The sequence below is a fragment of the Dermochelys coriacea genome, chromosome 1, assembly GCF_009764565.3.
Source record: "Dermochelys coriacea isolate rDerCor1 chromosome 1, rDerCor1.pri.v4, whole genome shotgun sequence".
Lineage (NCBI taxonomy): Eukaryota > Metazoa > Chordata > Testudines > Dermochelyidae > Dermochelys > Dermochelys coriacea.
This window is the reverse complement of record NC_050068.2, coordinates 83,262,414-83,288,588: the sequence shown is the minus strand read 5'-3', so window position 1 is coordinate 83,288,588 and position 26,175 is coordinate 83,262,414. Positions and strand designations below refer to the sequence as shown.

General features: G+C 41.8%; 1 long non-coding RNA gene across 4 annotated transcripts in view; it reads right to left on the bottom strand.

Moving 5' to 3' along the window:
* LOC119859997 overlaps positions 1–26,175 on the bottom strand; it is a 67,572-nt gene that overhangs the window by 12,002 nt on the left and 29,395 nt on the right. For 2 of the 4 annotated variants that reach the window (XR_006277779.1, XR_006277780.1), the window contains 2 exons: positions 18,201–18,333; positions 13,276–15,150 (listed from right to left, as the gene is read on the bottom strand). The exons of 1 other annotated variant lie outside the window; for it this stretch is intronic. This is a non-coding gene — a long non-coding RNA (uncharacterized LOC119859997). Of the gene's footprint in view, positions 1–7,044; positions 7,118–13,275; positions 15,151–18,200; positions 18,334–26,175 lie in introns of those variants that run through there. One more of the 4 variants, XR_006277778.1, reaches the window with a different exon arrangement.

The following is a 26,175-nucleotide window of genomic DNA, read 5'->3' as shown; positions in this document are numbered from 1 at the left end:
TATCCTCTCAAACCGATTACTTCACCTTGCTGAGGAAATATTGCCAGAATCTCAGTGTGGTTTGAGAGCATCCCGCGGGACAACCGACATGATCTTCGTTGCACGAAAAATCTCGGGCGCAAAAATCAGGACCTTTCATGACTACTTCCCCTCTCAATCCTTCAGTGCTTGGTTCTCAAAACATTTGAGCACCCTGTGGGCCACTGGAGATGTAGTGATTTGAGAAAAACTGGGCCAAGCTTATTATATAGTTTCAGGACAAATCTTTTTACTATGTTTTGTCAGAGCACTTCTGTCTTTCCACTCAGATGTATGTTTGTTCTCCTTCCCATAGAATCACAGAAATGTAGGACTGGAAGGGACCTTAAGAGGTCACCGAGCCCAGCCCCCTGTGCTGAGGAAGGACACAGTAAACTAAACCATCCATGACCGGTGTTAGTCCAACCTGTTCTTAAAAATCTTCAAGATGGGGATTCTGCAAACTCCTTCAGAAGCCTATTCCAGAGCTTATTTACCCTTATAGTTAGAAAGTTATTCTTAATATCTAACCTAATCTCCCTTGCTGCAAAGTAAGTCCATTACTTCTTTTCCTACCTCAAGTGGGCATGGAGAACAACTGATCACATTTCTTTTTATAACAGCCCTTAACATATTTGAAGATTTAACACGTCCCCTCTCAAGACTAAACCTCAAGGCCAGTTTTTTTAACCTGTCCTCATAAGTTAGATTTTGTAAACCTTTTGTCATTTTTATTGTTCTCCTCTGCACTCTCTCCAATCTATCCACAGCTGAAAGTGTGGCACCCAGAATTGGAAACAGTACTCCATCTGAGACCTCACTGGTGCCAAGTAGAGCAGGACAATTCTCTCCTAGGTCTTACATATGACACCCAATAATACACCCCAGAATGATATTAGCTTTTTTTGCTATTACATCATAGTTTTGACTCATTCAATTTCTGATCCATTATAACCCTCAGATCCTTTTCAAAAGTTCTACCTCCTAGTCTTTTATTTCCCATTTAATAGCTGTGCATTTAATTTTTCCTTCCCAAGTACAGTACTTTGCACTTGTCTTAATTGAATTTCACCTTGTTGATTTCAGAACAATTCTCCAATTTATCAAGATCATTTTTAATTCTAATCCTGTCCTCTAAAGTGCTTGCAACCCTGCCTAGCTTTGTATCATCCACAAATGGCATAAGCATACTTTTCCACTCTATCATCCAAGTAATTAATGAATATATTGACTAGCACCAGAACCAGAACTGACCCCTGCAGGGCCCCACTAGAAACATGATCCCAGTTTGACAGTGAACCATTGTACTTAAATATTATTAACCAATTTTTCAACCAGTTGTGCAAATTACACTAATTTCATTAGACCACATTTCCCTAGTTTGCCTATGAGAGTGACATGTGGGACTGTGTCAAAAGCCTCACTAAAAATCAAAGAGACAAGTTGTGCGAGATAATATTTATTGGACCAACTTGTGTTAGTGAGAGAGATAAGCTTTCGAGTTTACACAGAGCTCTTCTTCAGGTCTGGGAAACATATTCAGTGTGTCATAGCTAAATACAAGATGGAACAGATTGGTTAGCATAAGTAGTTAATACATATTTTAAGGAACCGTTCAAGGTTAAGGGGCCACATCACCTTGAATGGCCCCTTGAAATGTGTGTTAACTGCTTATGCTAAACAATCTGTTTCATCTTGTATTTAGCTATGACACACTGAATATGTTTCCCAGACCTGAAGAAGAGCTCAGTGTAATCTTGAAAGCTTGTCTCTCTCACCAACACAAGTTGGTCCAATAAAAGATATTATCTCACCCATCTTGTCTCTCTAATACCTTGGGACCGACACAGCTACAACACTGCTTACTAAATTCAAGATATATCACACCTACAGCTCCTCCCCCCACCCCATCCACTAGGCTAGTAATCCTATCAAAGAAGGAAATTAGGTTAGTTTGACATGATTACTTCTAGACAAATTCATGCTGGGTATTACTTAAAAACATATTATCCTTTAGGTATTTACAAACTGTAATTTATTCCAGTATCTTTCCAGTTATCAAAGTTTGGCTAACTGGTGCACAAGTCTCTGTGTCCTCTTTGTTCCCCCTTTTAAAGATAGGTACTATGTTTGTCCTTCTCCAGTCTTCTAGGACCTCACCTGTCCTCTGTAAGCTTTTGAAAATAACTCCTAACAGTTCTGAGAATGCTTCAGTTAGTTCCTTAAATAAATACTCAAGAATGAATTTCATCAGGCCCTGCCAACTTGAACACAGTTAACTTATCTATCCTTAAACTTTTATTTTCCTGTTTTGGCTTGCATTCCTTCCCCCTTGATGTTAATATTGATTGTGTTAAGCACCTGGTCACAATTAACCTTTTTAGTAAAAGAATGAGACAAAATAGGCATTAAACACCTCAGTTTTCTTGGTTCATTCTTTGTATGCCTTCCCCGCTAAGTAAGGGGCTACACTTTCCTTCATCTTTCTCTTGCTCCTAATTTATAGAAACTCTTCTTTTTGCCTCTTATGACCCTTGCTGGTGTGCCTTAGCCTTTCTGATTTTCTCCCTATGTGCTTGCATTATTCTTTTGTGCTCCTCCTTAGCAATTTGTCCATGTTTTCACTTTTTGTAGATTTCTTTTTGATTTCCACATCATTAAAATGTTCCTGATGCAACTATTGGCTTCTTACCATTATACCTAGTCTTCCTTCACATCCGGATAGTTTGCTGTTGTGTCTACTTTATTCCTTAACTTTTCTTCTTGGGGACCCTACCTATCACTTCTGAGGCTGTTAAAGACTGCTTTTTTTTGAAGTCCATTGTCCTTATTCTGCCTCTCTCCAATGCCTTCCTTTCCTTTGAATCATGAAATCTATCATTTCATGATCACTTTCATCCAAATTGCCTTTAACCTTTAGATCTGCAATCAATTCATCACAGTCTGAATCAAGTCTCAAATGGCTGTCCGCTTGGTACTTCCTCCAGCTTCTGAAACAAGAAGTCATCCCCGATATATTCCAAGAATATATTGAACATTTTGTGTTTTACCATAATACTTTTCCAACAGATGTCTGGGTGGTTAAGGACACTAACCAGGTCTTGTGTGCTAGGTATTTTTTATTTCTGAAAGAAATTTGTTCTACCACCTCCTGATTTTGTTGTGTATAAAAGACCACTACCATCTTATCACCCGTTTTTTTCCTTTATCTTCACCCAGAGACTTTCAACTGGTTTGCCTCACCTCCTCCTAGACCTCAGAACAAGCATATATAGTCTTGATGTACAATCAATATCTCCTCACTTTTTCCTCTCCCTGTTCTCCTGAACAAGCTATACCCTTCTATATCAATATTCTTCTCATGAGATTCATCCCACCAAGTATCTGTGATGCCAATTAAGTCATGATTTAGCTTATGTACTAAGACTTCCAATTCTTCCTGTTAATTCCCCATACTCCTTGCATTTGTGTACATCTAAAATACTGAGAATATTCCCCCATAGTAATCCCTATCATTGCTCTTATAACCCTACTGTAATGCCCCCCTCAATATTTAGCCCTTTGATAATGTCAACTTTTTTTATACCTACCTGTAAGCTTTTGTCACCTGCCCCATTTGAACCTAGTGTAAAGTCCTTCACTCTAGGTTTGTGAATCAGTGTGTGAACATGCTCTTCCCCTTCTTGGTCGGGTAGGCCCTCATCTTTTCCCAGCAGTAATCTTTTCCAGAGCAGCATCCCATGGTGGCAGAAGCTAAAGCCCTCCTATTGACACCATATTTTACAGCCATGCATTCATCTCCAAGATGTGCATGTGCTTTCCTGGGCTTTTACCCTCAACCAGGAGGATGGATGAGACCACCATCTGCACCCCTGACTGCTCAAAGGGATGGATAAGCCTCAGCAACTTTTCCATAACATCTCAGATCCTGACTCCTGGCAGGCAGCACACTATCAGTCATTGCTTCCCTGAACTGGATCCTCTCCATTTGCTGTACTCCTGTGACTCCAAGCTGCCAGTTGGGTAATGCTTCTTTTATTTTTTTTTTTTTAAAAGCCGTTTACCAGTAACAGAGTATGAAAGGATCAGAAGCATTAGAATGCTTCTAATTACACATCTTCCTTTAAGGTGTTCCTTACCCTGACAGACATGATTTCTATTTTATTCTTAATTTTGAATGTCTAGGACAACAATTATTTCAATGAAATATTTTTAAGGCAGCTGCTATATGTTGATGGGAAGAAAAGTGCTGATATAAATATTTTCCCTATAAGACACTTTTTAAAAAGGACAAGAAAAGTTAAGTAGTTTTTATTGGGCTCTAAGACATCAAAGCTACTGTATGAACTTCCAGGGAACCCACAGTAAAGCCCACTACTTCCAAAAGTCAGTCTTATGATTCAGCATTTTTCCTGATCTTATTAGGTCTGAAAGCTATAAATATAACAAGTCTTCAATGTAAATGAAAATACATGCTGATAATATTAAAGCCCTGAACAAAAAAAAAAAAAAAAAAAAAAAAAAAAGTCATACACTGTCTCTTTATACTTTAGCAGTAAAGGCTATTAACATAACAAGGGCTAGATCAGTGGTTCTCAAACTGTGGGTTGGGACCCCAAAGTGGGTCACGACCCCGTTTTAATGGGGTTGCCAGGGCGGGCTTAGGCTTGCTGGGGCCAAAGCTAAACCCCAAGCCTTAGGGCTTCAGCCCTGGGCGGCAGGGCTCAGGTTACAGGCCCCCTGGCCGGGGAAGGTGGGCCTTTGGCTTTGCCCCTCCACCCCTGGGAGACATTGGTCTCTCCTCCTGGGGTCCTATAGTAATTTTTGTTGTCAGAAGGGGGTCGCGGTGCAATATAGCCCGGGACTAGATTATTGCTTTAAGCCACATGATAGGAAAAATGCAGAAGTATGCTACTCCAACAGCAGATTTGGCATCTCCTGTAAGTAGGTACAATACCTCCAGGAATACTGAAGATGTGCACACAGCAGTGGCATCTACTATAACTTTCTATGAAGTGGGGTATGCACTTCCACTGGGCTAAATAAAGGATTCAGGAGTTTAATTTTAGGAACCCAGCACTGAAAATCCAAGAGCTCTACTGTGTCATCACTTTCAAGCCCCAATTGATTTCAAGCATTATCTTACATTACTATATCCCACAGTTTCTGTGGAGGGTTGCATATGTCTTAGAGATTTTATCTGGAAGTCTCCTATTTAAGTACTGACCAGGTCCAATATCGTTTAACTTGTGTATAATACTGAGTAAATTACAACCGAAAACCATATTATGCAAGTCCATTATACAATGTTGTTCTCTCCACAGTCTCACCTCCCTTTTTTTGTCCGGTGTTTTTACCGCTTTATTTCTCTCTCCCTGGGTAAATATGTATTATTTAACTCTGTAAAGCATTTTAGGCTGCACAGTAGTTTGTATGAAAGACACTATTCAAAGCATTATTTTAAACACACACACACACACACACACACACACGGAGCGTAAGGGAAACTATGAAACTACTCAGTTACACTTGTGAATAGGGGAAGACAACTTTGTTTTAACAAGATTTTCACATTAACTGATTTTATTTGATTAGATATTAAAAGCCCACAATGACTATCATGACAAGGTGGTGTATTTTGAAGAGAAGGAAAATAAAAACAGAGGAGAAAGGATGGGAAATGAAGCCTTCCTTGTCTTGGTAATAAGAGTTACATGAAAAAAACTATTACCATTTTCGGTGACTGACAGATTCATGAATTATGCTAGTGTCTCCAGGACCCATGTTTACCATCTAATCATCTAAGTGTTTTTTAGAATAAAACAGTTAGGGATGTGTTTATAGAAAGCAGACTGAGATTTTGATGACTCAAACACAAGATTCATAGATTCCAAGGCTAGAACAGACCACTGTGATCATCCAGTCTGAGCTCCTGTAAAACACAGGCCACAACATACCCCCCAAAAATTCCTAGAGCAGCAGAGGCATTACACACTTTGCCAATGCCCTCCATTCTTCTTATCCCACACAGACAAGTACTACAGATCACATTCATATTTTGTTATTAATCCACTTCGTCCTCCTCACGTCACTAAGTCGTAAGTCAGAAATGTATATTAAATCAGTAAGAAAAATATGTTTACGTTATTTCTGGCCTTTGTGTGCATCAGGACATCATTCATTTAAAAAATATATAATTTAATGTGGGGATTGACAGGTCATTTAGAATTGGTCTTATTACAGGTGGGGCTGGTAGCTATTAAGGTTGCCCAACACTTCTTATTACAAAATTATGTTTTCAGTTTCTTATAACTTTGCCAAACGTAACTTGTTTGGACTAAAATTTTCCATTCCAGGTATCTGCCTCAAGGTATCTGCCTTTTTAAAACATTTCAGCCAATAGGGTTCATCCATTCTGAGAATGAGGATAGAAAAAATATGTTGTTCTGCAATATTAAAAAATGCTGGTGACCTTTTACTTGAGAATCTCAACACCCTCATTCCTTGGGGCAGGAACTTGAAATGTGGGGACAGGGATGACCTTTGTGTTAAGTATATGACTTTTGCTGTCTGAAAATTCACCCAAATTTGGCCAAGTTTTAAAGCCTTTCAAAAATAGAAGTTGCACGTGCTCAGTTAGAGACTTTAGAGCTTAAAAGCTAAAATCTTCAAAGATTCAATCCTCATTGCACATGCTTCATCCTAGAGCTTACCAGACTGCATTTACCTTCCCCACAAAGTGACTGAGTATGCTCTAGCGTAGGCTACAGGGGCAGAGCTAGTTTTCATCCATACTGACATTTGAAATGCTGTGGTTGTTACCTTCCTAGTTGTCTTAAATTTTCAAATGTAAATAGAAAATCATTAAGCTACTTTAAATATTAAACACATAGGGCTTATTCTCATTCACAATAAAGCCCTTTTCTACCACTGACAGTATAAAAGGACTTAAGGTGAGTTTATATGTAACTGCCAACAGAGATTGCCAATCACCATTAGATGGAAGAAGTTACTTTAAGTTGTTACCTTCAGCCATTTCCAATGAATGTCCTTTCACTCAATGTACAACACATGCCATCTGCAGCATCCTTCCATGCACCTACAGAAAATGATTTTATTTATTTTGTACTTTGCTTGTTGTGTGTGTGAGGTTATTTATGAGTACTTGTTTCAATTTTGTTTTGGAATGTAAATATGGAATAGTCGGTTAATTTTTTTGATTATCTACTTTACAAAATGTTTCGTGGGCAGGCTACCTTTTACTAATTATCTTTTGCATTTAATTTTGTCAAGACATTTGGAATTCCTCAGGCATCAATACCCAAATATATTTTTATTTTGTATTATATTGTTTTAACTTAGCCCCAAGTTGGTAATATTAATAAATTAAACCAGTATCATAGAAATGGAAGGCTCTATATAACTTAACAATCCCCTTCAGATATCCAGTCCTACTTTTATTAACATACTTTCCTATTTATAGTTCTTTTAATAGGGCAAGAAATTTGGAATTTTCTTAACCAAGAAATGATTTAGAGAAAAGTTCAATATGCTATTGCCATTGTTTAAAATTCGACTGTGCACACTAAAGCTAAATATTCCATGGATTCATATAGAATTATTCTCAATTACATTAAACACTTATGGGAATCAGAAAACGACAGCTGATTATATGCCTTTAAAGGAATACTTTGTACCTGGGCTAATCAATTTTATACTATGAAATGTCATCAAAGTCCTTCACAAAAGAAATATAGGGTAACACTGAAATCAGTGACATTACTATAAAGTTTAAAATGATTGTTCAATGTATATTAGCATTGTTTCATGTTTCTAATTTGACTAGTAAGTTGAGCTAACAAATGAAGGCTTATGAGTAACACAAGCAAGAAAAGAGGGCAATCCTGTCTTGATCAAGATCTCATTTAGGCTGAATGGTTTTAACAACATTGTACCAATGATAAGTGTTGACTTAAAACTAAGCCGTGTATCCTCCTATTCTGTAAAACATCTGCATCATCTGAAACCTTGAATACCTGGGATCGCATTGTGCTCCACTCTGGAACAGTCCGATGGATGCTCATTCATGATGACATTTTCCCAGTGTAGACAGGCCTATTGAGGTGCCTGAGTAGTGGCCTATGCAAGTTTTAAAGTGAACTGAATCAGGGTGGAAGACTTCCCTCCCACACTCTCCTTCTGCCCACAGGTTTGTGTGTAGTATAAACAATTGAAAGGTGCTTGGTAGAGCAATGCTAATAATAAAACTTGGATCCTGACATTTAAGATTTGACCCAACCATACAAACCCTACGCAAGCCATTACTGAGGTCAATGGCTGTTCTACCAGACTAAAAACAAAATAATATGTTCTTGAAAGCATATATTCAGAGAAACAGGCAAGGAGGCACAGAGGAATACAATATTTTTACAACTTTAAAAACCTGTGAAATTCCCACACATAAACTTTATTAATTTAATGTTCAAGTAGCTTGACTGTTGCTTGGTATACACTTAAAAGTTACGTCAACATAGCTACATCTTAAAAACCACATCCATGTCTGACATAATCCCCATTGTAGATGCAGCAAGGTAGAAGGAAAAATGCTTCTATCAATGTAGTACCATCATTCAAGGAGCTGGTGTTTCTACATTGATCGAATAATCCCTTCCATTGATGTGGAATGTGTCTACACTACGGGGATATGCCAGCATAACTATCTCTAAATAGCTATATCAGTAGAGTATAGTGTAGATATACACACGTACATACCTTAAAAAGAAAGGAAGCAAGCATTTAAGTAATTTAACATCCCATTTACCCCTTCCCCTTCTCAATATCCGCTACCTTCCTTCCACCACACACAGCCTGCATACCTACACTCTTATCCTGAACCACCAACATGTAATCTTAATTCCAGGCATAAATATAATTCGCCAATGCACACACATGCAGATTTCAATTAACTGATGTCTACATAAAAACTATTGCTAAATTTAGAACAATCGGTAACAGAGATCACTCACTCATAACTTTTCCCAAGCATTACAGAAAGCCGTATACTGTAGACATCGTTTACAATCTGACACTAGACCTCTCTTCCTTGCACACATCAGTACAAAAACCACATTCAGAACTACATACAATCTGATTTATGAAAGCCACACCAACCTGAAAATAATCACAACTCAACATCACGTAACCAATAAATACGCTTGGAATTAAGGCTGCCCACTGGTTGTTCAGGATGAGGGAAGAGATATCTGAGCTGTAGGAGGTGGAAGGGAGGTAGCTGAGGCTGAAGAGAAGAATTTATTAGAGGAGTGGAGATGAGGTGTTGAAAGACAACTGCTTATTTTCTTGCTTTTCATAGTTTGTGTTGGTGGAATATGCAATCTAGCATTTTTAACTCTCAGCTAACCAAGTTTTATGTGGTAATATAAAGACCTGCCCACCTCCCATTAGGACATATATAAAAATCTAACCCACAAACAAATATAATCACAAAGTAAAAGCATAATTCACAAAACAAACCCTACCAACCATCAGGCCTTCTCCTCCCTAAGAGCCTGGAAGTGATGGGTTTTCCACTATGTCTGAAAGGTTAGTAATGGGAACTGAGAGTGCTCTGCAACTTTTAAAATCAGGCCACGTACTTACATATGTACTTTATGAATTTAGGTGCCTAACTGCAGAGAGGCAAGTCTGAAATTTTTGACCAGTATATTTAAGATATTCAACAAATAAAGCAAGGCATTGAGGCTCTGGTCCAAAGACCACGGTTAACTGATAGACGCTCATTAATGTCAAAGAGCTTTTGATCAGGCCTTAAAGCTGTACAAAGCTAAAAACAAAATGTTTCGAAAACCACACGTGGTAGTCTCTGCTGGCTCAGCCAAATTAAAATAATCTACGATTGTCTACCATTTAGATGGGGAGGGGATGTATTCCTCCTGCCTGTCTCAACATATGCAACTGAACAAAAATATGGAAAACATTCCATTAAATCCAATGTGTAAACATTGCATCCAGTCAGTAAATTAATCTAAAGCATAGCATAAAGCAGAATTCTATGAACCACTGAGTCCTGTAAAAACTCCAGGGTCACAGCATGTTATCAGTGGCACTATTAAGTATCACCGCCTTCTCTATTTCTGAAAGGCTCTTCTCATCTATTCTGTATTTACCCAGAAGTGGCCTACCAATTCACAATCTGCCCCCCCCCCCCAAAAAAGGTAATTATTTCTATCCATATAAATGCTTAAATTTTGATGGGAAAACAAAAAGCCTCGGCTCCTTCATCCCTAAGCCATAATATCCTATTCCTCTCTTGTATATTCACATATACAGCAAATCTAGGAAAAAAAACAAAAAAAAAACAGTAAGTTGCATTCATCATAGTATTACACAACAATGTTTTAATAGTAGAGGCTGCCTACTCCAGACTTGCTATCCTATCCTGCTCCAAGCTTGCTCTCTTTTGGTAAGATCTTAAGCAATCCTGAGCAACTGCTGTTTCTGCAGACTTCAACGGGTGTCATGGATGTTTTTCTGCTCAGGATCAAGTCTTTTATTATGTCAGTGGGATCACATGAGCCCTCACAACATAAATGGGAAACACACAGCACCCAGTGACTCCAATGAGGCCTACACATATGCATCTAAGGGTATGGCTACACAACAACGTAAGCTCAAAGTTAATGGAACTAGAATTAGCTGCCATGTGTTAGGGAACCCTGGGCTTGAGCATCTACATTGTATTTAACCCTAGGTTAAGAATTCTCTGACCCATGCTTGAAGCTAGGGCTCTGGCATTCACACTACAGTGCGCAGACCCGAGTCAGAGTAACCATATCCCAGAGTCCCTAGCACCCGCCCCCGATATGTGGCTGCTCTAGCCCTATGAACCTGGTGAACTGTGGAAAAAATTTCCTACCCATCCTGCAGGTTACCAGGAAGCAAAAGGCTTGATCAGTTCGCTCTCCATTGCAAACCCAGGAGGGTTCTCTGACAGTGGGCTTGCAGATCGGTGATCAGAAGAGAACAGGTTAACTATGACCTGAGCTGCTGCTCTTTGCAAAGGTGGGGGCATGGTTTCCGTTTTCAATCAAGTGAATTGGAGATTGTTGGGATAGAGAGGAGTAAGGAAGTTGTCCCATGAAATTGTGGGATACTTCTGGATGACTCCTGGGACCTGAATCAAAGAGGGTTGCGGTTACACTTCAAATCAATAGGGCTTAGACCCAGGGTCCCAGCTTGACTCAAGCTTGGGCCCTCCAGCCCTGCAGGGTCCTGGGTCCAAGCCTTGGGTTAGCACAGGGATCGGCAACCTTTGGCATGTGGACCATCAGGGAAATCCACTGGCGAGCTGGGATGGTTTGTTTACCTGCAGCATCCACAGGTTTGGCCGATTGCAGCTCCCACTGGCCGCAATTCGCTGTTCCATATCAATGGGAGCTGTGGAAAGTGGGGTGGGCCGAGGGATGTGCTGGCCGCCGCTTCCCGCAACCCCCATTGGCCTGGAACGGTGAACGCGGCCAGTGGAAGCTGCAATCAGTCAAACCTGTGGATGCTGCAGGTAAACAAACCGTCCCAGCCCGCCAGCGGATTTCCCTGACGGTCCACGTGCCAAAGGTTGCCGATCCCTTGGTTAGCACAATTGCAGTCTAGACACAGGTAGTCTAGACACAAGAGAGGTTAGCCTTGAGCCCGGGTACAAGCCCGGGCTTACACTGCAGTGTAGACAGACTCAAGGGGCAGAATTTGGACCCAAATCTTCATATAACCAGGAGAAATCTCTGTGAACAAGTTCTCATTTACAAATAGCTACCTTGTGAAATTACTCTCAAACTACAGTATATACATCTCATTATGCACCCATACCACTTCAGAGCAGACAAGCTGAGTGATTATTGTCTCCAAAGATAAACTAAGGTCTAAAAAAAGTGATGAGCGTAGCAATATACTTACCTGTATCAGTCATTACTATAGCAATATCCCAGTGTGTTGATTGTGGATGCTGTGGTGCTAAAGGTGCCATCTTTGGAGTGAGATGCAAAACTGAAGTCCTGAAAATGTGTGACCACCAAAGATCCCATGACACTTTTTGCAAGATCCTGGATATTAGTCATAGAATCATAAAAACGTAGGACTGGAAGGGACCTTCAAAGGTCATCTAATCCAGTCCCCTGCACTCATAGCAGGACTAAGTATTATCCAGACCATCCCTGACAGGTGTTTGTCTAACCTACTCTTAAAAATCGCCAATGATGGAGATTCTGCAATATCTCTAAGCAATTTACTCCAGTGCTTAACCACCCTGACAGGAAAAATTTCCTAATGTCCAATGTAAACCGCCCTTGCTGCAATTTATTCCCATTGCTTTTTGTCCTATCTGCAGAGGTTAAGGGGAACAAGTTTTCCCCTCCTCGTAACAACCTTTTTGGTACTTCAAAACTGTTATCATGTCTGTGCGTCCCCACCCACCCTCAGTGTTCTCTTCTTCAGACTAAACAAACCCAATTTTTTCAATCTTCCCTCATAGGTAATGTTTTCTAGACTTTAATAATTTTTGTTACTCTTCTCCGGACTTTCTCCAGTTTGTCCACATCTTTCCTGAAATGTGGCACCCAGAACTGGACACAATACTCCAGTTGAAGCCTTATCAGTGCAGAGTAGAGCAGAAGATTTACTTCTCGTGTCTTGCTTCCAACACTCCTGCTAATAATAATCCTAGTGTCTTATCCAAAATGCAGTTTGCATAGTTGCAGTATATCTAAAGTCCTCATTCCGTTTCTATTGAACACTGTATTCTTCTTCACAGAACATTCTAAACTGTTGTGTTGCATCACTGTGGATTGATAAATGGCTCCCATGTTTCAACCCAAGGGAATATCTACCAGAGTTAAATTTCAATTTAAATGAAATTTAAATGTGTGGAGATTAAAGATTTCATAGAAATAGAATGTATTACTATGGAATCAATTGTAGAAGGTGATGCAGACATCAGCTTAAATAATAAACCATCCCCCCACCCCAAAAAGAGCATCTATTTTTCTGCTTTGCATCTTAGAAATTACCAGGTTTGTTTTCAAATGGAGTACAAACATCACACTGCAGATTCAATTTCATATGCCAAGTTTCAGTCTAGAATGAATTTTTACAGCTAAATTATAAATCCCTGAAAACAGGGGGCTATAATGGAAATGCTGACTACACTATCATAAATAAAAGCCTGCCTCTGAAGGATTTCCAAGATTTCCAGTTCATAAAAAGTTTAATGTTTCAATTGAGACTTACACTACAAATGACAGCAAGCATTACAAATAAAAGAAATTTGCTCACGACATATTGCTGGTAACTGTTCAATGTCCCAGAAGTTGAAAATATCAAGTTAAAAAATAGCATGATAGACCACATGCTCTTAACCCATACATTTGCTTCCAAATAGGTTTTACTATGCCATATTGTTTCCTGCAAGCATTTTTCTGTGGTAAAAGAATATAATTGCAAGTCACAGTTCTACCATGTATACAGATCATTTTACAATAATAGATTTTTCACAGGATAATGCCTTAAACTTTTATACTCAAACTATGGCCATTTTTCCCCCTACACAATCTCTTGGCTCTACTGACATTTAGAAATGGCTGTTCCCATCATATTCAGAAGCATTTCAACTAGCTTTATTTATTTTATTTTATTTATTTACAAAAACTCCACATTTGCATTGAATAATTTATACATTTGCTATAATCTCAAACAGCAGACTTTTGGAGGTGATGTGGCCTGTGCTTATTTGGTGAGTAGTAATAGTTTCCAGAGAGTCTTTCACTTCTAGATGACCAGATCAAATTTAGGCCCAGGTCATTAGCAGCCAAAAAAGTCACTAATATCTAATGATTGTTCAGTGCTGTTTGTGAAATAAATTAGTAGTCTCCCTCCAGTTCCAACTGGGTAAGTTTCCATATGACCAAACCAGCAACACAGTTGGCATAAATGGTGGCAGTCACAGCAAAGATTTAAAGGATTTGATGGGCATGGAGACTAAATGACACTCTCACTGCTCCATCAGCCTCAGGGCATCTCTAACTTAAGCCATCTGAGGTCCCTAACAGTATGCCTCCCAGCCCAGTTATACGGACACACACTGGTTCTGCTCAAGCTAGCATGCTAAAAACAGCAATGTGGATGTAGCAGCAGGGGAATTAATTAATCCTCACAGCATCCTTACTGAAAAGGGGACTGACCCAAAGCCCACTGTAGTCAGTAGAAAGAGTTTCATTCATTTTAATGTGCTTTGGATTAGCACCCTGATGAAGAAATTAGAAGCCACGGAGCTTCAATCACTTGCCCAAGGTCACACCATAATTGAATCACAGAACTTCTGTGAAAGGAGGAAGGGAGATCTGACAATATAATAGAACATAAGTTGCCAATTTAAGCTAAATCTATATACACAATAGTCAAAGTAGCTCATATGCATCTATATTAGCCGTTTGCAATGGTTAAAATAAGTCACATTTAAATGGTTTAGTTAAATCATTGTGCTTTTCTAGTATAGACAAAGCCAAAGGTAGCACCTGAGGTTAATAGTTGTAGTAACAGAGTCATCAAAGCATAGTGGCTCAAGGAAGCTTTTTATCCTCTTTCTTTTTGTCTATCTGGACAAAAAGAAAGTGGGTGAGGTGGTAGCAGGAGGATAAAAACAGCAGCAGCTTCTGGCTGAAACTGCAGCTCAGTGATTTAAGCCATCCCCTGCCCTCCTATGCAAATTTATCTCCTGAAACCAAGTCTAACCTCTTACTTTTAGCACTATTCCTCCCTCTCTTGAGCCACTAATAGGGCCACAGAGCTCAGTTTAGTTCTGCTAAAATTATTTATATTATGGATATTCTTTGTTTTATTCTAAATTAAGCCATGTCTTCCCAATGATTCAGAAAGAAAGAAAGAAAGAAAGAAAGAAAGAAAGAAAGAAAGAATTCCTCCATCATTTAAATAGATCAAAGCAAAAGTACATATACATAATGACTGTAGGGTTTTGGTTTTTTCCTTCTCCTCCTCCCCTGGTTGCTTCTTTCTTGCTGCCTTGATCTAATGTTTTGCTTCTGAGAATAGAACTTATTAGCAACCCTAAAATAAAAAAAATAAAAAAATTAAAAAAAAAAAAATATTTTTCAACAAGAGCCTCCCCTTTGCCAAACATCCCAGTTTGTCTCCAAGGGCTTTAAAAGAAAGGAAAGAATGAAGAACGGAAACCATAAAGCATGCATTACTGCTATCATCTAATTACTGAATGAATAGCACAGTTGTTTTGTCTGATTGCACTAAGCTAGTTATCCACTGCTAGCTTCATTGACAAGAAGGGAATCTACACAAATTATAGGGAAATTCAAGCACTAACGGTATGTTTTGGTTCAGAGGTTTGCAATGACTATTGGCTTTGGTTTCTGGCACAGTTTGCCTTTGCCATATGAACTCTACTGGGCTGGGTCAGCCTAAAGCATTCCAAAAAGCCAGAGAAGAGGACAGACTTCCTTGTCATCTGTATCCCATAAATAAATTAAAGTGATGTTCTCCAGTTAGATTTTGTTTCTTGGCAGCCTAATCTGCAATCAAAGAAAGAAAAGCTTTTCATTTGTGGACTTCAGCTAAAGGAAGGAAGCTTTTGTATGCCGATTCACCAGAGACCAAAATATTAAAAAGTGAAAGAGGAAAAACATATGTTGCAGTCCCCTTAAATAAGTGGATCAAAAAAAGAGTTGTTTAGAGAAACTGACTCATTTTAAGATGCTGAAAAACAAGAGTGTTTCTTTACAAGCAGCAGGCATAAATGCACCCTCATTACCTTATTTCAACATTTTGACAGGTTTTTCCATACATTTCCTTCCAAACACATTTATACTTTCTGTATACTAGATCAGAAGAATTTGAAAATGGCTGTGTCTAACATAACTCTTATTCATGCTTTTTCCATCAAGAAACAAATCTATTATAACAAGCACTGGTAGTTATATATTTCTCCCTCTTTTTCCATTTTGTAGAAAGAGAAGCGATATGAAATTTACTTCCATGCATTTTGGATATCATAACTGCCAAGGAGCTGCAGCCAGAACGAACGGTGACATGGGCATCGCCAGTTCAGCCCACTGTATGTTGATTTTTAAGAATACAAAAACCTGCAGTAAAAGCAGTTGCATTTCTTATCTTGTGGCAACATCTCAAAGTTCCCTCAAAGTATCTCTGAACTTTGTTACGTGCGTTTACGTTCACATCTCTCCAGTTTTCAAACTGTTTCTTTTTGTTTGTCTTGTGCTCTCAGCTCTTCTGGAGTAAATCTTATTTCTCAGATCCCTTATTTTATTGTAAATGTATTTAGACTTCAAAATAATCCATTGACTGCATCCAGCATTAATACATTTTAATTTTAGGTACACATTATTTGAAAATAATTTAGCACCTCAAAGCTTGAGTCATTTAAAACTACACTAGATAAAGCACCAGACACTATACTGTAGAGCACAGGTGCTGACTTATTTTTCCTGGTGGATGCTTCACCCCCGTTGCACCAGAGGCCCCGCCCCCACTTCACCCCTTCCCCCAAAGCTCCACCTCTTCCTGCTCTGCCCCCTCCCGAGGTCCCGCCCTCCCTCAGATGCCTCCAGCCAGCTGCCACACAGCTGATCGTCAGCCCTGCCGAAAAGCTGTGGATGGTGGGCTCTGAGCAACCCCTATTTTTTTCCATGGGTGCTTGAGCCCCAGAGCACCCATAGATTCGGCATCTATTCTGTAGGGCAGTGGTTCTCAAAGCCGGGCTGCCGCTTGTTCAGGAAAAGCCCCTGGAGCGCCAGACCAGTTTGTTTACCTGCCGCGACAGCAGGTTCGGCCAATCGCGGCTCGCCGCTCCAGGCCAATGGAGGCTGCGGGAAGCAGCGCAGGCCAAAGGACGTGCTGGCCACCCTTCCCGCAGCCCCCATTTGCCTGGAGTGGTGAACTGCGGCCAGCGGGAGCCGCGATCGGCCGAACCTGTGGATGCAGCAGGTAAACAAACCGGTCTGGCGCGCCAGGGGCTTTCCCTGAACAAGCAGCAGACCGGATTTGAGAACCACTGCTGTATAGAACTAGTACCTACACTGGGAGTGGGAGGACTATGGTCAAATCCAAAGCCCACTGACATCAGTGGGAGACTACTGACTTCAATGGGCTTTGGATGAGACCATAGATGTGCTAATGCTTCTTTTCCCAACTTTTTTTTAAGTCGAATCATTATATTTATTTGCCCCAGTTATATCCTACTTTAAATCCATTTTTCTGGTTACATGAGAAGTAATGAAAAGTAGTATGACACGAATATACTCAAAGTCACATACCAGTAAGTGGCAGTAACTAACACCTTCTTACTTTTCCTATTCCCTCTGGAGAACCTGTTCCATTTATAGTAAAATCAATAGTCTATGGTTTCTGTATCTGCCTCATACTAAACCTGCTCCCCATCTGAATCAGCAACCATAGCTGCATGCAGAGATGAAAGTAATATTAAACTCTTACTTGTACTGGGGCTTGGCTCCAGGCCCCCGGAAGGGGTGGGGCCTCAGGCAGAAGGGGCAGGGCTAGGGGGTCAGCCTCCCCCAGCCAGCCCATCCATGCTGCCTGGCCTGTGCCACCCGGGGCTCCAGCAGCGATTTTAAAGGGCCGAGGGCTCTGGCTGCTGCTGCGCTAGCAGCAGCTGGGAGACCAGGGCTCTTTTTAAAATCGCCAGCCCCAGGGCAGCTGCCCCTTTTGCCCCCCCATGCCGTCAGCGGCCCTGCCAGTAGGATTGCCGATGTGAGGGGGAAGAGAGGGTGAAGGGGCAGTGAAGGATCATTTGCTGCAGAAGTGCTTTAACGTCTGCTGTATATGGGCCAGTACCAGCTTTTTACCGGTATGCCGTACTGGTCTACTTTCACCCCGGCTGCCAGTCTCAACAGTCTCTCTTTGGTGACTGTTTCTCAAACCTCCCATTCCAAAGAACATGGTGGCAGCAGAGGGCTCTACTCTTACCCCTACAGCTCCTTCCAACATCCTGCTCCCCCCTTCTTCACTAATACACTTTACATATTCCATCAATCTTTCATGCCCCAGGCTCCTTAGCTCACTCCTATCTAAAGTCAACACTGAGCCCTCCTCCTTTGTCTCTTTCTCACCTCCTACTCTTCTCCTGGATGATCCAAGTTTCCAGGTTCGTGATTCCTCCAGCTCTGCTGCCTCTCATTTCCACTCTTGCCTCTTCTTTCTACTTTCATCTCTACACAGACTTCCCCCACCACTGTTGTCACTCTAGAGAAATGTTTCAGAGTAGCAGCCGTGTTAGAATGTATCCGCAAAAAGAAAAGAAATACTTGTGGCACCTTAGAGACTAACAAATTTGAGCATAAGCTTTCGTGAGCTACAGCTCACTTCATGGATGCATTCAATGCTTTCTCTAAACCTTCCTGCCTTTGAGTGCTCTCTCCATGACCTCCATCTGTCCTCTTAACATTGCTCACTGCCCCACCTCTCAAGCTCACCACAACCTCCAATGCATGCCCCTGATTTCTCTGCATCTCTCAGCCTTACCTTCTCTCACCGTCCTCCTCTCTCGATTGCCTCCAAAGCGGTCACTTTCCTGAGTAGAAAACAGCACCCCCTCCAAAAAAATAATCTGCCCCCTTTGACTGTATTGTAGGGTTTGGCTTGAAGGCAGGTGCACCCATTTATGTGAGACACCGAGCAGCACCTTGTTTAACACGTACACCAGCCTAAGAACCAACATTCCATTCAGCTCCCTCCTGCCAAAAAAGAACAGCCAGAACAACATAGACTTTCTTCGGGGAGACCTTCTTCTCCACCTGCACATAGCTGCTCAGTCTCCAGTTTGTCTTTCCCTTTTACAGCCTTTCCATTTAAAAAAAAAAAACAAAACTAACTATGTTTTTGGGGATTCTCTTCCCTGTTAAAACTAATGGTCCCATGCCAACTCCATGTCTGCACACAACAAAAGGACCGTCACCTCTGAAGCATGCTCCGCACCCGCTTCTGACTCAGCAGAAATCCTCAACCTGAGGCTGTATTAACTTGTCCTGCTTTTCCCTTTGTGCTGTTGCTGAATCTTGTTTTAGACGAGACTTCATGGGGCAGCTGCAGTAGGGGAGCCCATAAAAGCACCACTGCTGGCAGAAGCATGCTGTCAAAGGACCACTGGGACCTGGTGAGGCGGGGCTGCAGAATGGAGGCAAGGAGCATCCATTCAGATGCCCCTTATCTCCTGCAAACTCCCCAAGATCCACGCAGATCCTGAGTGATCCCCATGTTGAGAGAGGAAATTACAGCTTCTTCTGCAGCGTGTAGAAAGGGAAGAGGCAACCTAACAGCTTAGTGGAAGAGCAAAATTAAAACTCATCAAATAGGGAAGAATGGGATCCTATCTAATTAAATTAGCCCAGCAGCATAAAACAACTTTCAACTCCCCCTCGGGGTACATGAGAAATGCATGGAAAGGTTAATCTGTGAAAACCAGCTCAGGGTCACGAATCAGCCAGTGAAAGCTTGTTCTGATATAATGCTTTGAATTCCAGTTCTCTAACCTGCTCCTGCAGATCAAAAATCTCTCTTAGAAAACACATTTATCTTCCTAACTCACTTGTAGATTCTTAACTATTACACTAAACACGACACCTCTGTTCATTTAGAGGTCAGAAATGAGAAGCTACAGAGACCACACAGCTCTGAACAGGACTCTCAGTCTCACAATAACAAGCTTTCTCATAGCTCTTCAATCTACAGTCAGAAATACTGGAACAAAGAACTAAGAATAAACTGGTATTCTATAAGTCCCCGTGATGGGGTGCGGGGATCCTGTCCAGTGTGGGGTGAATGCACCCCACGAATAGGTCCACCGGACTGTCCTTGGTATCAAGACTGTACAGCCTAATGGTCAGAGCCAACAGAGTTCTCTCCTCCCAGGGCTGTAAGGCCGAGCGGCCAGAGTCAAGAGTGTCACCCCCTCTCGCACAGCTGAGCGGCCCAGTGGCCAGCTGGTGAAGTTGGCTGCCACCTAGGGGTGGGTGACCGCTGGGGTAGGGGGACCCAGGCCCTCCTGCTCCGCCAAGTCCCTACCCAGGGCCCTAGCAGTGGCAGAGTGCACTGCCACTGAGCCAGCGGGGCTCCAACCGAAACAAGCTGGCTTCCTGCAGGACTATAGCTTGTCCCCACCTGAACCACTTCCTACCATGCCTCTTGAGGCTGCCATTGAGGCATCATCAGGGTCTCCAGGCTTCTTGGTGTGTGTGGGTCCTGATGACTCAGATTCCTCTCAGGTGTCACATGCTCTTGGTCACCTGTCTGGGTCTCAGCATCTCCAACTTCTGCGGTCAGGGGGTTCCAGCTTCTCCTGGGCTGGAGCCAGCAAGGAGCATCCTTCCTCCTTGGCAGTCAGCCCAGACTGAGCTGGGCTGCTCCTTCTTATACTAGTGCTGCACCTGGAGCATGCCCAGTAGGGATGTGGGGGTGTGGCTTGCTCAGCCCACAGTGAGGAATTAACCCGTCCCTGTCCAGTGCAGGGTGAGTGCACCCCGCCAAAGTCCCATCCAAAACTAGGAACTGCAAGAGCACAAAATTAAAATCTGTGGAGTTAACGGATCTTTTTCAAACCCGCAGAAAGCTTTGCTTCCGATATAGTTTGCAAAATGGAATTTTGGTAAGGCAGAGTACTACGTTTACCAAAAAAAATTGTTTACTCATCTCTTAACAACTCCTCAGTCATTTCTGTTTGAGGTTAGTACTGAAAGAGAAATTAATGTAATCTAGAGACTTCTGAGAAACTGAAAATTTGTCTATCTGGAAGTCAGGAGACCTGTTTTTTTCTTACCTCTGCCAGCAACTGACAACGTAACCTTGAGCAAGTCACTTAACCTCTCTGTGCCTCAGTTTACGCATTTCTAACTATATGCTTACTGATATCCACCTCTGTAAATTTCTTTGAGATCTACAGATAAAAAGTGCTATGTAGGTGATAAATATGACTCATTTAAATAACATTGCCAAATGAAACAAATTCAGCTTTGCTATTTTGTTTGATAATACTTGAAATCCTACCAAAGGATATTTCATCCAGGGAAAGAGTTATCAAAGCAACTACTGCATCTTTCACAAAAGCAACTCAGTCCTGAATTGATTTTAAAAAAAGAGAAAGAGTATGTGATGTTTCTCATGCCCCAAATGTAGAGAACTCCATGTATCTAATTGGTTCTGCCCAGCACTGGGTGTAACAGCAGCAGTATCAACTTAGTACATAGTTTAGTAATTAATTGTTTGGAAACAATTCCTTGTAAATACTTTCATATTTATAGCTACTGTGAAACAAAAGATAACATCTGAGAAGGCTCCATGTGAATTATTGCAGGAAGAAGCTGCAGAGGATGTGCCATTGTCACTATTAATAAGACTCTGTCTGACTGCAGAGCACAGTACAGAGATAAGTATCAGCTTTGTCCCTCGGGTGAAGAGACAATGCAAGGCTATGGCAAAAAGAAAACGAACACACCCTCTTGAGACAGTGTACGTGAATGATGAAGAGTCATTAATGGTCTATTCAAATCCATTCTCACAAATTTCATGGAAAGAACTATCTTTGCTGTTAGTTTACGAAGAGCACACAGTTTGTCTGTGATTCTGCATGGATTTTTGGCCCAGACTTACTCATTCTGCGTTAGTATACACCGAGAAGAAATGCCTTTGTTCACTGTGCACTAATAGCATGGGCTTGCACCAAGACACTGCCAATCCCTTTCTATTCACTACTCCCAGGTATAAATGACTACATAAGTTGCAAGGCAGTGGATAATTAGGCTCACACAATGCAGGTAATTATATCATGTAACAGTGTTTTAAATTCTTAGCTTTATTATTTAAAGTTTTCAATTATTTGTTGGAGAGAACAGTGCTAAGTCATTATCTGTAGTTCGAAATGTGAAAGATTTAGGGTATGTAGGGTTTTTTGGGGTTTTTTTGTTTGTTTGTTTTTTAAGGGGAGAAGATTATATATGAAGCAGCTTCCTGGAATTATCCTTATATTTTGTTTACTGGCTCAGCACATTATATTTGTATAGTAAAAATTCTTTCCAAACATGAGAAAGAATAATGCTGAGAATGAATGTTAGTCCACCATGTATGGACAGGCTATATAGACATCTAAGAGTTATTACACACACTAAAGTAAATATTACTGACCTAATTTGTTAACTGGCACCAGTTCAAACCTCAGCCAACACAGGTAGAAAAAATGTAACCAAATTGCAGGTATTTAGCTGATCTCACTTAGTTCTTCTTTCATTAACGCAAGGGGCCTTTCAAAAACACTTCATTTCTCTTCTACACGTATTCATATTCCCTTTTTATATTCATTTGGTAGGATAACAAGGAACATTACTGCTGAGCCATAGCAAAGTATTTGTAAAGACAAGCTCAGCAGGAGATTTCACACTGTGCTGTCAACAGCGCAAAATGGTAGCCCTTTAAAAAGGACACCAAGCTTACCATGTTATGCAGCAAAAATGGCCAGACTTTCAGTGCAATAACCAAAAGATTTGCAGAACATTGCACTCTAAGTTCTTACACTAATACTAATATCAAGAAGAGAGGCGCCTCTTTCTTTAAAATGAAAACAAGAATTTTCAGCGTGATTAGTCCCAGTGGTATTTGTAGGAGAGCTTGTTAAGTCCCACTTCGAAGTGATCTATGGAATCAATTCTTTAAAATGTCAGGAATACTTTAGTGTTTTCTGCCTACTTAAACATATTGCGGGTTGACACACAGGACAGATTCAGTAAAGTAAGGACATATCCAAAGTGGGAAATCCTCAACTGGGAACTGAAGGGGGAACTCTGAACTCCAGGTGCTGTGGTATTTTTCATACAAAGGTATTGTTTCCTCATAACTGTATTTTGAAAGTTTTGTATTCCTGATACTAGGAAATTTAGTAACAAAAAAATGTGGATAACACCCACAAAAAGGAACTTGGAATCCAACAGCTCATTCTCTCCCGCAAAGAAGCCAAAATGGTGCTCTGAATGGAACTTATCCTACTTTTATTGTAGTAGGTGAGAGATTTGTTATTGAATTCAATGGAGCAGGACTGGACGCTATTATGGTAGATACACACCCTGGAACATCCCTGCCTCAGTTTAAATACAATGATTTAAATGAGGCTTTTATGCAGTAGACAGTGTCCCTTCAGAGATCTAATTTATTTAATCAAAGACCAAAACCTGGGAAGTGCTCCCTCTCTGGCCTCCAGGCCCCTATAAAGACCAAATCACTACAGCTCTTCCCCAGAGCAGCATGCAATTCCAGAGGCTCTCTCTCTTCTGTCACCCTCAGAGCTGCTCTCTTCTGGCCTTTCCTTGTCAGTTATTCACCTTCCATTCCGGGTGGCAATTCCTTCTTCTGCTTTGGCGGAGCACCGCCCCCCCAAGACCCCTACCATACAGAGGAGCTTTGAAGGGGGTGAAGGAGGGAGCATGGGGGGGCTCCAACTTGGGTGAAGGGGATACTCTGGGGCTGCGGGTCCTGGATTGTTCCTACTCTCCTCTTCTTCCAGGACCTGCTCCCTTACCTATGGGGGCCATCCATAAATTACACAACACCTAGGGGTGGAGTGGGTCCTTAAATTTTCCATGACAAGTGTGTGTATTTCAGTGTTACGGGGGGGGGGGGGGGGGGGGGGTCTTGAAAAAAATCACCAAAAATGTGTTATGTAATTTATGACCAGCCCCCCTAGAGTTGGTCAATACATTTCCTCCTCTGGCCAGTTGAACAGAGGAGATGGAGGCCCAGGAGGTAGCACAGGATCAGGGGCATTCAGCACCGTCATTACGGCAATAAAGACTCTGGAGTTGATAGTGGATAACACCCACAAAAAGGAACTTGAATGAAGAAGGGGCTGGAAATGGGAAGGTACTGCTTGGTCAGCAGAAGGGGGACAGAAAGGAGGATGAAAAAACTGGGGATAGCTGGGGGAAGGGATTGGGGGAGTTGGCTGGAACATGAGGCTTGGTCACTGAAGACTGTCTTGCCCAGTAGTGAAACCACATCCATTGATTTTTATTTGCCATCTGGCAGAGGGGTCAGTATCGCTGGTATAGGCTTCCTCCCTGCACCAAGAATATCCAAAAGCCTTGAAGATGGAGGAAAAAGTAAGAAAGCACAGAGTAAGAAGAGACTGCAGGATGAAGAAAATAGAAAGGTGAAGAGAAGAGGAAGATCTGAGAGACTGAGGATGGGGAATGGAAAAGTGTGTGGCTTTAGGGGGAGGCCTACTGAACTTCCTTTGAGCACACCTGATGGCTTCTTCTGACTGTGGAGGATTCCATGACCCTCACAGGCAGAATGGGCAAGGGCAGATGGGGCAGCTGGATCCTTGGATGGTGGGAACATTGAATGTGAATAGTATTAGAGCACAGAAGACAAGAGTGTGGAAGATGGCAATGTTCCAAGACCTTCAGAACTTGGATGTATTAATGATTCAGGAAACTCTATTACACTCTGAAAGACTGTGAAAAGGCTAAAGTTAGTTGAAGGAGTTGAAGATGGTCTGTGTGGTCAGTAGGTGAAGATGTAACTGATGAAAGGGTAGAATAATATACTCATGCCAAGAGCCCTCAGCCACAGTTTTGGGAGATAGTTCCCAGGCGAGCAATAGTGGTGGATTTTGAGTACATATATGGCAATAAGTACAGTCTTATTAACATTTATGGACATCATAGCTAGAGAAGGACAAGAGCACTATTGCTGGAGATGTTACTCCTTTTCTTTTTACCTCTTGGACTGCTATTTCTGTAGTGGAAGCAGTGAGGTGTATGGGAAGGGACCAGGGGAACTGATGTTCAACTGTTATGTACATTATGGCAAAAAGCTGAACTGAAAGATGTCTTTTTGAAAGAGGATTTGGAGGGCAAGTCTCAGAAGCAGAAAGCGTGTGTGTGTGTAATTTTAGAGCAGCAAAGAAGACGAGAATTGACTAGTGGTACATACAAAAAGGGAGTAAACTGTATACAGTCCCAGGCCATCACATTGGAGGTAGTGAATCATTTATATCCAAGGCACCATAGCCATCCTACACCAGGATAAATGTATTTTTAACACATCTTAGCTAACCCATTAGCTAGTCTGTGTTAATATACTAGTGTAGACAAGATAGTTGTAGGTTTAACATCTGTTAGCTGGTTGAGGTAAACCCTAGACTAGACAGGGACTAGACTGGACCTTGAAAGCAAAGACAAATATTTTAAATATGAAATGATGCATTTTTCAAAGAAAATAATGACAACATTTCTAGCAAAATCTGCAGGATCTCTTCGTAAGGTGGTAATTTGATATGGACAAATGATATTCTATGCCTGCGTACCCCGAACAGCGGTGTCACACTGAGGCATAGCCAATCTAGGCATGTATCTAGGGCCCAATTTGTGGGCAGGGGAGTGAAGTGGGGACAGCTGGCATGGTGGTGTGACCACATGAACAAGGTCACAGTGCCATTCACTCAAATTTGTCCCCCCCACCCCCCAACCTCATGACAAAAAGGCAGCAAGACCAAATCTAAGCAGGCAGTGGGTCAGTCAGTGATGTTCCTCCTTGCTGCTGCCATGGGGCTGGCTTCTGCGCCAGACCCACTGCCCTGGGGGCATAAGCACCAACCCCGCAGGTGCTCCAGGGCTGGAGCACCCACAGAAAACAGCTAGGCTGCTCAGCACCCCACAGCAATCCCACAGATCAGTTCCTCCCTCGCAGCCCTTCCATCCGCTGGCAGGCCCCGCAGATCAGCTCCTCCCCTTCCCTCCCAGTGCCTCCCTCCTGCCATGATCAACTGTTCAGCAGTGTGCAGGACACACTGTGGAGGAGAAGGAGGAGTTGAGGCAGGAAGAGGCAGGGGCCGGGGGATGGGAAGGGGCAGGATAGGGGTGCTGATGAGAAGAGGAGGCGGAGCAGGGGCAGGAAGAGACAGGGTGTGGGTGGAGGCTTGGGGAAGGAGTGGAGTGGGGGCAGGGCCTGAGGCAGAGTGGGGGGTCAAGCACCCCCCGTGAACTCAGGAAGTTGGTGCCTCCACTTCCAGCAGCAGTCGCATCCTTTTTGCTCTGTCTACAG